Source organism: Triticum aestivum, chromosome 4A, assembly GCF_018294505.1.
Source record: "Triticum aestivum cultivar Chinese Spring chromosome 4A, IWGSC CS RefSeq v2.1, whole genome shotgun sequence".
NCBI classification, from domain to species: domain Eukaryota; kingdom Viridiplantae; phylum Streptophyta; class Magnoliopsida; order Poales; family Poaceae; genus Triticum; species Triticum aestivum.
Genome location: NC_057803.1, coordinates 752,570,911 through 752,581,405, shown reverse-complemented (window position 1 = coordinate 752,581,405; position 10,495 = coordinate 752,570,911).

Below are 10,495 nucleotides of genomic sequence, written 5' to 3'. Positions count from 1 at the left end.
AGTCGAGCTTAGTGGATAGTAACACTACTATCAGTGCCCGTCTTCCTCTTGAAGATCCATTTATTTAACATGGCTTGCTGGTCATCGAGCAAGTCAATCAAAGTCCATACTTTGTTCTCATACATGGATCATATCTCAGATTTTATGGCCTCAAGCCATTTCGTGGAATCTGGGCTCATCATCGCTTCCTCATAGTTCGTAGGTTCATCATGGTCTAGTAACATGACTTCCAAAACAGGATTACCGTACCACTCTGGTGCGGACCGTACTCTAGAAGACCTACGAGGTTCTATCGCAACTTGATCAGAAGTTTTCATGATCATCATCATTAGCTTCCTCACTAATTGGTGTAGGAATCACTGGAACTGATTTCCGTGATGAACTACTTTCCAATTCGGGAGAAGGTACAAATTACCTTATCAAGCTCTACTTTCCTCCCACTCACTTCTTTCGAGAGAAACTCCTTCTCTAGGAAGGATCCATTCTTAGCAACGAATGTTTTGCCTTTGGATCTGTGATAGAAGGAGTACCCAACAGTTTCCTTTGGGTATTCTATGAAGACGCACTTCTCCGATTTGGGTTTGAGCTTATCAGGTTGAAAACCTTTTTCATATAAGCATCGCAACTCCAAACTTTAAGAAATGACAGCTCAGGTTTACTGCTAAACCATAGTTCATACGGTGTCGTCTCAACGGATTTAGATGGTGCCCTATTAAACGTGAATGCAGCTGTCTCTAATGCATAATCCCAAAACGATAGTGGTAAATCAGTAAGAGACATCATAGATCACACCATATCAAATAAAGTGCGGTTACGACGTTCGGACACACCATAACGTTGTGGTGTTCCAGGTGGCGTGAGCTGTGAAACTATTCCACATTGTTTTAATTGAAGACCAAACTCGTAACTCAAATATTCTCCTCCACGATCAGATCACAGAAACTTTATTTTCTTGTTACGATGATTTTCCACTTCACTCTGAAATTCTTTGAACCTTTCAACTATTTCAGACTTATGTTTCATCAAGTAGATATACCCATATCTGCTTAAATCATCTGTGAAGGTCAGAAAATAACGATACTCGCCACGAGCCTTAATACTCATTGGTCTGCATGCATCGGTATGTATTATAACCAACATGTTTGTTGCTCGTTCCATTGTTCCGAAGAACGGAGTTTTAGTCATCTTGCCCAAGAGGCACGGTTCGCAAGCATCAAATGATTCATAACCAAGTGATTCCAAAAATCCATCTTTATGGAGTTTCTTCATGCGCTTTACACCGATATGACCCAAACGATAGTGCCACAAATAAGTTGCACTATCATTATTAACTTTGCATCTTTTGGCATCAATATTATGAATATGTGTATCATCACGATCGAGATCCAACAAACTATTTTTATTGGGTGTATGACCATTGAAGGTTTTATTCATGTAAACAGAACAACAATTATTCTCTGATTTTAAATGAATAACCGTATTGCAATAAACATGATCAAATCATATTCATTCTCAATGCAAACGCTAAATAACATTTATTTAGGTTTAACACTTATCTCGAAAGTTTAGGGAGTGTGTGATGATGATCATATCAATCTTGGAACTACATCCAACACTCATCGTTACTTCCCCTTCAACTAGTCTCTGTTTATTCTGTAACTCCTATTTCGAGTTACTAATCTTAGCAACCGAACAAGTATCAAATACTCAGGGGCTACTATAAACACTAGTAAGGCACACATCAATAACCTGTATATCAAATATACCTTTGTTCACTTTGACATCCTTCTTATCCACCAAATATTCAGGGCATTTCCACTTCCAGTGACCATTTCCTTTGCAGTAGAAACACTCAGTTTCAGGCTTGGTCCAGCTTTGGGCTTCTTCGTGGGAGTGACAACTTGCTTGCCATTCTACATGAAGTTCCCTTTCTTTCCCTTTGCCCTATTCTTGAAACTAGTGGTCTCGTCAATCATCAACACTTGATGCTCTTTCTTGATTTCTACCTTCGTTGATTTCAACATCACGAAGATCTCGGGAATCGTTTTTGTCATCCCTTGCATACTGTAGTTCATCACGAAGTTCTAGTAACTTAGTGATGGTGACTAGAGAATTCTGTCAATCACTATCTTTAACTTAGTGATGGTGACTAGAGAATTCTGTCAATCACTATCTTATCTGGAAGATTAACTCCCACTTGATTCAAGCGATTGAAGTACCCAGACAATCTGAGCACATGCTGACTAGTTGAGCGATTCTCCTCCATCTTTTAGCTATAGAACTTGTTGGAGACTTCATATCTCTCAACTCGGGTATTTGCTTGAAATATTAACTTCAATTATTGGAACATCTCATATGGTCCATGATGTTTAAAACATCTTTGAAGTCCCGATTCTAAGCCATAAAGCATGGTGCACAAAACTATCAAGTAGTCATCATATTGAGCTAGCCAAATGTTCATAACGTCTGCATCTGCTCCTGCAATAGGTCTGTCACCTAGCAGTGCATTAAGGACATAATTCTTCTGTGTAGCAATGAGGATAAACCTCAGATCACGGATCAAATCAGCATCATTGCTACTAACATTTTCAACACAATTTTCTCTAGGAACATATCAAAATAAACATATGAAAGCAACAACGCAAGCTATTGATCTTACAACATAATTTGCAAAATACTACCAGGACTAAGTTCATGATAAATTTAAGTTCAATTAATCATATTACTTAAGAACTCCCACTTAGACAGACATCCCTCTAGTCATCTAAGTGATCACGTGATCCAAATCAACTAAACCATAACCGATCATCACGTGAGATGGAGTAGTTTTCAATGGTGAACATCATTATGTTGATCATATCTACTATATGATTCACGCTCGACCTTTCGGTCTCCGTGTTCCGAGGCCATATCTGCATATGCTAGGCTCGTCAAGTTTAACCCGAGTATTCAGCGTGTGCAAAAACTGGCTTGCACCCGTTGTAGATGGACGTAGAGCTTATCACACCCGATCATCACGTGGTGTCTGGGCACGACGAACTTTGGCAACGGTGCATACTCAGGGAGAACACTTCTTGATAATTTTAGTGAGAGATCATCTTAAAATGCTACCGTCAATCAAATCAAGATAAGATGCATAAAGGATAAACATCACATGCAATCAATATAAGTGATATGATATGGCCATCATCATCTTGTGCTTGTGATCTCCATCTCCGAAGCACCATCGTGATCACCATCGTCACCGGCGCGACACCTTGATCTCCATCATAGCATCGTTGTCGTTACGCCATCTATTGCTTCTACGACTATCGCTACCGCTTAGTGATAAAGTAAAGCAATTACAGGGCGTTTGCATTTCATACAATAAAGCGACAACCATATGGCTCCTGCCAGTTGCCGATAACTTCGGTTACAAAACATGATCATCTCATACAATAAAATATAGCATCACGTCTTGACCATATCACATCACAACATGCCCTGCAAAAACAAGTTAGACGTCCTCTACTTTGTTGTTGCAAATTTTACGTGGCTGCTACGAGCTTAGCAAGAACCGTTCTTACCTACACATCAAAAAACCACAATGATAGTTTGTCAAATAGACTCTGTTTTAACCTTCACAAGGACCGGGCGTAGCCACACTCGGTTCAACTAACGTGAGAGAGACAGACACCCGCCAGCCACCTTTAAGCACGAGTGCTCGTAACGGTGAAACCAGTCTCGCGTAAGCGTACGCGTAATGTCGGTAGGCTCGGATGAACCGAAGTATGACTTATATCGTCCACAACTCACTTGTGTTCTACTCGTGCATATAACATCAACGCATAAAACCTAGGCTCGGATGCGACTGTTGGGGAACGTAGTAATTTCAAAAAAATTCCTACGCACATGCAAGATCATGGTGATGATATAGCAACGAGAGGGGAGAGTATATGTCCACGTACCGTCGTAGACCGTAAGCGGAAGCGTTACCACAACGCGGTTGATGTAGTCGTACGTCTTCACGATCCGACAGATCCAAGCACCGAATGTACGGAGCCTCCGAGTTCAGCACACGTTCAGCTCGATGATGATCTCCGGCCTCCGATCCAGCCGAGCTCCGGAGATGAGTTCCGTCAGCACGACGGCGTGGTGACGATGATGATGTTCTACCGGCGCAGGGCTTCGCCTAAACTCCGCGACGATATGACCGAGGTGGAATATGGTGGAAGGGGGCACCGCACACAGCTAAGGAACGATCCGTAGATCAACTTGTGTGTCTATGGGGTGCCCCCCGCCCCCGTATATAAAGGAGGGAGGGAGGAGGGGCCGGCCTAAGGGGAGGCGCGCCCTAGGAGGGGGAAACCTACTCCAAGTAGGTTTCCCCCCTCCTTTTCCTAATCCAAGAAGGAGGGGGAAGGAAGGAGTAGGAGAGGGGGAAGGCAAGGGGGGCGCCGCCTCCCCCCTTCCTTGTCCTATTCGGACTCAAGGGGAGGGGGCCCGCCACTTGCCCTGGCCGGCCCCTCTCTTTCTCCAATAGGGCCCATCAAGGCCCATTACTTCCCGGGGGGGGGGGGGGGTTCCAGTAACCCTCCGGTACTCCGGTTTTCTCCGAAAACTCCCGGAACCTTTCGGGTGTCCAAATATAGTCGTCCAATGTATCAATCTTTATGTCTCGACCATTTCGAGACTCCTCGTCATGTCCATGATCACATCCGGGACTCTGAACAAACTTCGGTACATCAAAACTTATAAACTCATAATAAAACTGTCATCGAAACGTTAAGCGTGCGGACCCTACGGGTTCGAGAACTATGTAGTCATGACCTAAAACCATTCTCGGTCAATAACCAATAGCGGGACCTGGATGCCCATATTGGTTCCTATATATTCTACGAAGATCTTTATCGGTCAAACCGCATAACAACATACGTTGTTCCCTTTGTCATCGGTATGTTACTTGCCCGAGATTTGATCGTCGGTATCCAATACCTAGTTCAATCTAGTTACTGGCAAGTCTCTTTACTCGTTACGTAATGCATCATCCCATAACCAACTCATTGGTCACATTGCTTGCAAGGCTTATAGTGATGTGTATTACCGAGAGGGCCCAGAGATACCTCTCCGACAATCGGAGTGACAAAACCTAATCTCGAAATACGCCAACTCAACATGTACCTTTGGAGACACCTGTTGAGCACCTTTATAATCACCCAGTTACGTTGTGACGTTTGGTAGCACACAAAGTGTTCCTCTGGTAAACGGGAGTTGCATAATCTCATAGTTACAAGAACATGTATAAGTCATGAAGAAAGCAATAGCAACATACTAAACGATCAAGTGCTAGGCTAACGGAATGGGTCATGTCAATCACATCATTCTCCTAATGATGTGATCCCGTTAATCAAATAACAACTCTTTGTCCATGGTTAGGAAACATAACCATCTTTGATTAACGAGCTAGTCAAGTAGAGGCATACTAGTGACACTATGTTTGTCTATGTATTCACACATGTATTATGTTTCCAGTTAATACAATTCTAGCATGAATAATAAACATTTATCATGAAATAAGGAAATAAATAATAACCTTATTATTGCCTCTAGGGCATATTTCCTTCATTTCCGTGATGAACTACTTTCCGATAAGGGAGAAGGTACAATTACCTTATCAAGTTCTACTTTCCTCCCACTCACTTCTTTCGAGAGAAACTCCTTCTCTAGAAAGGATCCATTCTTAGCAACGAATGTCTTGCCTTCGGATCTGTGATAGAAGGTGTACCCAACTTTCTCCTTTGGGTATCCTATGAAGACACATTTCTCCGATTTGGGTTTGAGCTTATCATGATGAAACTTTTTCACATAAGCATCGCAACCCCAAACTTTAAGAAATGACAACTTTGGTTTCTTGCCAAACCACAGTTTATATTGTGTCATCTCAACGGACTTAGATGGTGCCCCTTTTTAACGTGAATGCAGCTGTCTTTAATGCATGACCCCAAAATGATAGTGGTAAATCGGTAAGAAACATCATAGATTGTACAATATCCAATAAAGTACGGTTATGACGTTCGGCCACACCATTATGCTGTGGTGTTCCAGGTGGCACGAATTTGTGAAACTATTCCACATTGTCTTAATTGAAGACCAAACTCGTAACTCAAATATTTGTCTCTGCGATCAGATCGTAGAAACCTTATTTTCTTGTCACGATGATTTTCCACTTCACTCTGAAATTCTTTGAACTTTTCAAATGTTTCAGACGTATGTTTCATCAAGTAGATATACCCATATCTGCTCAAATCATCTGTGAAGGTCAGAAAATAATGATACCCGCCGCGAGCCTCAACACTCATCGGACTATATACATCAGTATGTATGATTTCCAACAAATATGTTGCTCGCTCCATTGTTCCGGAGAACGGCGTTTTAGTCATCTTGCCCATGAGGCATGGTTCGCAAGCATCAAGTGATTCATAATCAAGTGATTCCAAAATCCCATCAGCATGGAGTTTCTTCATGCGCTTTACACCAATATGACCTAAACGGCAGTGCTACAAATAAGTTGCACTATCATTATTAACTTTGCATCTTTTGGTTTCAATATTACGAATATGTGTATCACTAAGATCGAGATCCAATGAACCATTTTTATTGGCATATAAGGTTTTATTCATGTAAACAGAACAACAGTTTATTCTCTTACTTAAATGAATAACCGTATTGCAATAAACACGATCAAATCATATTCATGCTCAACGCAAACACCAAATAACACTTATTTAGGTTCAACACTAATCCCGAAAGTATAGGGAGTGTGCGATGATGATCATATCAATCTTGAAACTACTTTCAACACACATCGTCACTTCACCCTTAACTAGTTTCTGTTTATTCTGCAACTCCCGTTTCGAGTTACTACTCTTAGCAACTGAACCAGTACCAAATACTGAGGGGTTGCTATAAACACTAGTAAAGTACACATCAATAACATGTATATCAAATATACCTTTGTTCACTTTGACATCCTTCTTATCCGCCAAATACTTGGGGTAGTTCTGCTTCCAGTGACCAGTCCCTTTGCAGTAGAAGCACTTAGTCTCAGGCTTAGGTCCAGACTTGGGCTTCTTCACTTGAGCAACAACTTGCTTGCCGTTCTTCTTGAAGTTCCCTTCTATCCCTTTGCCCTTTTCTTGAAACTAGTGGTCTTGTTAACCATCAACACTTGATGTTCTTTCTTGATTTCTACCTTTATTGATTTCAACATCACGAAGAGCTCGGGAATCGTTTTCATCATCCCTTGCATACTATAGTTCATCACGCAGTTCTAGTAACTTAGTGATGGTGACTAGAGAATTCTGTCAATCACTATCTTATCTGGAAGATTAACTCCCACTTGATTCAAGCGATTGCAGTACCCAGACAATCTGAACACATGCTCACTAGTTGAGAGATTCTCCTCCATCTTTTTAGCTATAGAACTTGTTGGAGACTTCATATCTCTCAACTCGGGTATTTGCTTGAAATATTAACTTCAACTCCTCGAACATCTCATATGGTCCATGACATTCAAAACATCTTTGAAGTCCCGATTCTAAGCCGTCAAGCATGGTGCACTTAAACTATCAAGTAGTCATCATATTGAGCTAGCCAAACGTTCATAACGTCTGCATATGCTCCTGCAATAGGTCTGTCACCTAGCGGTGCATCCAGGACATAATTCTTCTGTGCAGCAATGAGGATAAACCTCAGATCACGGATCCAATCCGCATCATTGCTACTAACATTTTTCAACACAATTTTCTCTAGGAACATATCAAAATAAACATATGAAAGCAACAACGCAAGCTATTGATCTTACAACATAATTTGCAAAATACTACCAGGACTAAGTTCATGATAAATTTAAGTTCAATTAATCATATTACTTAAGAACTCCCACTTAGACAGACATCTCTCTAGTCATCTAAGTGATCACGTGATCCAAATCAACTAAACCATAACCGATCATCACGTGAGATGGATTAGTTTTCAATGGTGAACATCTCTATGTTGATCATATCTACTATATGATTCACGCTCGACCTTTCGGTCTCCGTGTTCCGAGGCCATATCTGCATATGCTAGGCTCGTCAAGTTTAACCTGAGTATTCCGCGTGTGCAAAACTGGCTTGCACCCGTTGTAGATGGATGTAGAGCTTATCACACCCGATCATCACGTGGTGTCTGGGCACGACGAACTTTGGCAACGGTGCATACTCAAGGAGAACACTTCTTGATAATTTTAGTGAGAGATCATATTAAAATGCTACCGTCAATCAAAGCAAGATAAGATGCATAAAGGATAAACATCACATGCAATCAATATAAGTGATATGATATGGCCATAATCATCTTGTGCTTGTGATCTCCATCTCCGAAGCACCATCATGATCACCATCATCACCGGCGCGACACCTTGATCTCCATCGTAGCATCGTTGTCGTTTACGCCATCTATTGTTTCTACGACTATCGCTACCGCTTAGTGAGAAAGTAAAGCAATTACAGGGCGTTTGCATTTCATACAATAAAGCGTCAACCATATGGCTCCTGCCAGTTGCCGATAACTTCGGTTACAAAACATGATCATCTCATACAATAAAATATAGCATCATGTTTTGGCCATATCACATCACAACATGCCCTGCAAAAACAAGTTAGACGTCCTCTACTTTGTTGTTGCAAGTTTTACGTGGCTGCTACGGCTTAAGCAAGAACCAATCTCACCTACGCATCAAAACCACAACGATAGTTTGTCAAGTTGATGTTGTTTTAACCTTCGCAAGGACCGGGCGTAGCCACACTCGGTTCAACTAAAGTTGGAGAAACTGACACCCGCTAGTCACCTGTGTGCAAAGCACGGCGGTAAAACCGGTCTCGCGTAAGCGTACGCGTAATGTCGGTCCAGGCCGCTTCATCCAACAATACCGCTGAACCAAAGTATGACATGCTGGTAAGAAGTATGACTTATATCGCCCACAACTCACTTGTGTTCTACTCGTGCATATAACATCAAACCATAAAACCTAGGCTTGGATGCCACTGTTGGGGAACGTAGTAATTTCAAAAAAATTCCTACGCACACGCAAGATCATGGTGATGCATAGCAACGAGAGGGGAGAGGGTTATCTACGTACCCTCGTATTCCGAAGCGGAAGTGTTGACACAACGTAGAGGAAGTAGTCGTACATCCTCCCGATTCAACCGATCCAAGCACCGTTACTCCGATACCTCCGAGTTCTTGACACACGTACAACTCGATGACGCACCCCGATCTCCGATCCAGCAGAGGCATGGGGAGGAGTTCCGTCAGCACGACGGCGTGGTGACGATCTTGATGTTCTATTGTCGCAGGGCTTCGCCTAAGCACCGCTACAATATGACCGAGGTGTAATCTCGTGGAGGGGGGCACCGCACACGGCTAAGGAATGATCTCAATGATCAACTTATGTGTCCATGGGGTGCCCCCCCGCCCCCGTATATAAAGGAGGGAGGGAGGAGGAGGCCGGCCTAAGGGGGAGGCGCGCCCTAGGGGAGTCCTACTCCCACCGGGAGTAGGATTCCCCCTTTCCTAGTCCAACTAGGAGTCCTTCCATGTCTTAGGAGTAGGAGACAAGGAAGGGGAAGAGAGAAGGGAAGGAAGGAGGGGGTGCGGCCCCTCCCCCTAGTCCAATTCGGACTAGGCCATGGGGGGGGGGCCTGCCCTAGGCAGCCCCTCTCTCTTTCCCGCAGGGCCCAATAAGGCCCAATACTTCTCCCCGGCGAATTCCCGTAACTCTCCGGTACTCCGATAAATACCCGAATCACTCAGAACCTTTTCCGAACTCCGAATATAGTCGTCCAATATATCGATCGTTACGTCTCGACCATTTCGAAACTCCTCGTCATGTCCCCGATCTCATCCGGGACTCTGAACTCCTTCGGTACATCAAAACTCATAAACTCATAATATAACTGTCATCAAAACCTTAAGCGTGCGGACCCTACGGGTTCGAGAACTATGTAGACATGACCTAGAACTATTCTCGGTCAATAACCAATAGCGGGACCTGGATGCCCATATTGGCTCCTACATATTCTACGAAGATCTTTATCGGTCAAACTGCATGACAACATACGTTGTTCCCTTTGTCATCGGTATGTTACTTGCCCGAGATTCGATCGTCGGTATCCAATACCTAGTTCAATCTCGTTACCGGCAAGTCTGTTTACTCATTACGTAATGCATCATTCCGTAACTAACTCATTAGCTCCATTGCTTGCAAGGCTTATAGTGATGTGCATTACCGAGAGGGCCCAGAGATACCTCTCCGACATTCGGAGTGACAAATCCTAATCTCGAAATACGCCAACCCAACAAGTACCTTTGGAGACACCTGTAGAGCACCTTTATAATCACCCAGTTACGTTGTGACGTTTGGTAGCACACAAAGTGTTCCTCCGGTAAACGGGAGTTGCATAATCTCATAGTC